The following is a 4836-nucleotide window of genomic DNA, read 5'->3' as shown; positions in this document are numbered from 1 at the left end:
GAGTAAAAAAGGGTTCTAAGATCCATCTTATTCATGTTTTCTTTTATTTTCGAATGAAACTACGTTTGATTGGGGGATAATTGCTATTCAAGGCTTACTCAATAGTAGGAGGAAGTTTTGTTTTAAGGTTGTTTTTTTTAAGAGTCAAGATTTTATTGATAACAGGGGGACGTTAATGGATAAGAATCGCTACTTCTTTAATACTCAATCTAATTATCTTGGCTGGAGGGGTGTATTTCTTCAAATGCATTGCCGTTCTCCCGATTGATTTATTCATCACCCCCGCCACCTGTCTTTTATGATCTCTTAAAAGGAATTTCAAAGCAGATATAATAAGCAATTATTTTATTTCAATAAGAATCAAATCGGTTTCCCAAACTAAACCACTTCTCAGATCCATCACCAACGCTAAATGTGACGAGGTGTTTATGACACACAACTAGCGGTCACGCTCTGAATAGATTGACTTGAGCAGCAAATAATACCTGGAAATTATTTTATTTGTGTATTCTACAATCATCGCAGAATATGTCATATGTAAAATGGCAAACGTATTTAAACCATCGGAAGGGTAACGACAATAATCGGAATATTGTTTTTTTACAGGAAGTTATTCATTTGTTACTAAGACTAAAAGTTGAAATAGCGGTTATTTAGGTCTTGTAAAAAACACTATTTTCATTTAAATGAAATCATTATTTCTACTCTCCTAATTAAAGGCATGTCAGCCAAAGTAGTAAGATTACAAAAACAAATTCTCGCAGAGTATTTTATAACTTTCTGAAGTTGTCATTATTGGTAACACACGTGAAACTTTGTACTGCACACCGGTTTTTTTTTTTTCTTTTGCAATCGACCCCTCCCCCATCCCTTGTTATTTCGAGAAAAAGAAATACTTCAAAATATTTTCTTAATTTGGAAAAGTCACACACTGTTAGAAAATGTATCCTTAAAATAAAAGAAGTTCCTGCAGCAGAGTCCCGAGAACACCTGTAATCTTACCAGAACGTAATCTTACATTATATCATGTAAAATTACAGGAAATTGGTATTTTGTGTTTGGAACCTTACAAATTTTCTTGAATAAATCACCATTTTCCCCTTTTTAAAGAGACCTGTTCTATTAAATTGCAGAAAATTCCTGTTTTATGAATTTATAGAATGATTCTGTTATTGCTTTCTGCGAAATCTTCTTTTTTTCTGTAAAATCAGGTTTTTTTTTACAGTGCACGTAATGAATTTCCACAACACTGCTTGTTGTCATGACGGACAGAAATCTGTTGCCTCGCCCCACTTTCTGCCATTTTTAGGAAGCGTGCAATTTAATAGAAAATAGAGCATGAAAGTATATTATGAAAGCATGTATTTTATTTGAAATACCTTCTAAGAGATCATAAAAACAGGTGGCGGGGGTAATGATTAAATCATCCGATCGTATAAAACAAAATATTTTTTATATAGGCCTGCCTGGACATGCCTTTTATTATCCTACTGAACGATATATATCTCAAAAGAAGTAGACCCAAATAATACCTTAAGATTTCATGTATGAATACACTCTACATAATCATAAATCCACCCGCAATTAATTCATGGAAAAGTTTATAAGTAATTATGTCGTTTTGAAGAGTATTTTGCAGTGTGTCATGAAATTAAAATCACATTCTTTTTAATATGAAATATGATAAACCAAATATAAAAATGCCTACGTGTGTTTATTAGCATGCAGCAAAATATAATACATGTATGAGATAATGATGTTGTATGGACATATCTATCGATTATTATTATCTTAATTGTTTTTTCATATCTTTTCCATTATGACTTCACTTTTTTCTTCATCCAACGCAAGCAACGTTTCGGTGTTTCCGATGCTGATTGAACCACACGTAGGCGGACAGCTGAGGCCACAAACTTATTCATAGATAATTATTTCGTTGTAATGTAAATTTCGGCACTTAATTAAATGGAATCTTGTATCGCTACATGAATGTCTGGACACCTGCGCTCCCGCTGAATGGGTTAAAAAGATTACAAATACGAGATAATGAAAAGGTGTGTCACCGTGCGTGAGGGATTAGAAGTTGCGTAAACCTTGAAATGCACTTTGAGGTAAAAGAAGATAGCTGACGTCAGTAAAAAACATCTGCCAACCTTTTGTGAACTTCTGGAACATAAAATGCGAATACAACCATCACAACCATTTTCCTACCTAATGATAATTTACGTTCAAAACCCCAGAAATTACAGAATTTCGTAGATCGGGAAAAAAATCCCCTTTCCACTCTCGTATCCTTTCGAGAGCAAGAGTAAATGAAGCTCCAGTTGGCATGTGCCATACTTCCAAGCATGTCGAGAAAAAAACGTAATTAGCTCAAATTAATACTACAGGATGTGTCCTAAAAAGGGTAACCGATAGTTCGAATTTCAGTTACATCACGAATACCCGGTTAAGTTCTATACTGAAATGCTTGCGTAAAATGTCATGAGTCAACGAGTAATAACCCTTCGAAGGCGAAGGGTAGAAAACCTACTTTTCCAAGTTTGGGGGTTTAATGTAGATGGAAGAAAGCAACTTTGGTGATAAGTTTTTGGTTTCACCAGATTTTTTTTTCCCCAGCAAGTTTCAGTGAATTGTTATCCCTTCAGCTAACTTTTTGTTAGTGAATGCAATTTTGAATTCTTGTTGCCTACCTGCAAATTTTGTTGAGCTTGGTAATCTGCAGACCCATGTACGGATAATGACGTTCTTCGTTCTTCGTCACGATCCCACAATGGTTGGAAGATGGGTGCAATGCATGTAGCGTCGATAGTGTTTATGTAGTATGTATATACCTTTCTGTTATCCTTTCATGTTGCGAGAGGTACTGGGACCGATGCCCGGGTTCTCCACCATGTAATATTGTGGATCTTTCATTTCTTTAGTTGGAAATCATAAAAGAAGAAATGTAATGAGAAATAGCATATCACTCCTCTGATTATTTATCAGTATGTCCACCGTTATTCAAGTGCCTCATCCATTCGGTCATGCCACCATTTAATTTAATGCTATTTTAAGACTCTGAAACTTGGAAACTTTTTTTTTCTAATAGACAACTCCAGAATATGAATTTGATAAAACAACCTTCAATAATTGGTCACGCGCTACACAATGTGTTCATAACTTGTTTCCAAATATCATCGTAACCCTTTTTAAACTCAGCGCTCGTTCATCATCCCCGACGACCGGAAACTGTTCGAAAGCCTAGCATGCCCCCACCCCGTCTCTCTCACTCTCTCTCCTTCTTAAATAATTTTCATCAATTAAGCTAAGTGATTCCACCGAATGATCTTTCAAGCAGAGACGAAGACGAAAGAAAAAAAGTCAGGATAAATTGAATGCTACTTCTTCATCGACTTGCCATTATACATCAGATGTTGCGATTTGTATGATTGGGGGGGGCAAATTTTTTGGAGGAAAATTTTGACGAGCAAAAAAAAAGGTTTTCAACCACAAATTAACGATATTTCGTATCCGGAAAAATTTGACAAGCAAAAAAAAAAAAAGGGGGACACACCTCTGTTTTAATGGCATTTGTACATTAAAAATTGCCCCCTGTGCCCCCCCCCCCCTGGATCCGCGCCTGGTTGTGGAACTTTGAAGCAAATGTTATTATTTTTTTCAGGGAAACTAGTATGGTACATCTACGTAAATTAAAAGAAAAGAATGCGTACAAAATAACACGGTTATGTTGTTGGACTTTTTTCTACCACATTGTTGATTTTGGTTGCTGGGGTTTTTTTTCAAATAAAAATGTGATCAGGGTGCAAATATGAAAGTAGAATTTTGATAGGTTTTGGGAAGTTTCGAGCAAACTGGGCTTGCAACAAAGATATCGATTGCCCAAGCTGAAAAAAGGTTCGTAAAATGTTACTTGGCATTAACTGAAAAGGAAACATTCTATGTTTGTTGGCCGGGTAACAAAAAACAATTATCATTGGTAATTTCAACACACTATTGCGTGAAACTCGCACAGAATTATGCTTTGGTTTTCCCCCCAACAAACATGCATGTTCCTTTTACCTAAAAATTTGAAAACTTATTTTTAATTGCAGCTTTTGATTGCATTACGGATGCCGGACGGAAGACAAAATAATGAAATAAGATGGAAACAACAGCAATGTTAGGTATGATAGAAAATGGTGTCAGTTTTATAGCGTGCTTTTTTGTTTTCTGTTGCACCAATTTCCCTCTAAGCGTGTAAGCGTGCAATGAATGCAAGGAATGTTCCTCAGGGGAAGGAAATTGTGCACTTTTCGTACAGGATTGAAATGAATCCAATGACCGGGGTAATGATATGCTGTAAAGCGGTTTGAGCCGTTATGCGAAAGGCGCGATATAAAACTTCTAGCTATTAATAAGATTGAACTTTTAAAAGATGAAATAATTGAAACAAATATTTTCTAAAATCGCTATATTTCTTTATTTGGTTATCCGTTCAACGACCCCTAAAAAGCAAGGTGTTGACTTCAAATCTTGTTTACGATAGTTCTCAGTTTCTTGGAAATAATCATGAACTATTATTGGCTTTATGCTAATTAGATGCGCTCATCAATATCCAAGAGATCGTTAGTCCCCAATAAATCTAGGCTTACAATTTTTGTTCATTTGTTTGAGAGATTTTCTCTTCTTTGAATATGATAGGGTTGCCACGCCAGAACCGTTTGTCCACTGTATGCCTACGGACGGAGGATATCGCTAGCTGTGTCCTTTTTCTATTTTTTTTTCATATCAAGACAAGAATATTGTGAGCAGCCAACCTAATACCAACAGTAAGTTGCTGAGGGAGGGTTCGCT

Source organism: Lytechinus pictus, chromosome 19 (genome assembly GCF_037042905.1).
Source record: "Lytechinus pictus isolate F3 Inbred chromosome 19, Lp3.0, whole genome shotgun sequence".
NCBI classification, from domain to species: Eukaryota; Metazoa; Echinodermata; class Echinoidea; order Temnopleuroida; family Toxopneustidae; genus Lytechinus; species Lytechinus pictus.
Note: the sequence above shows the minus strand (reverse complement) of the source record.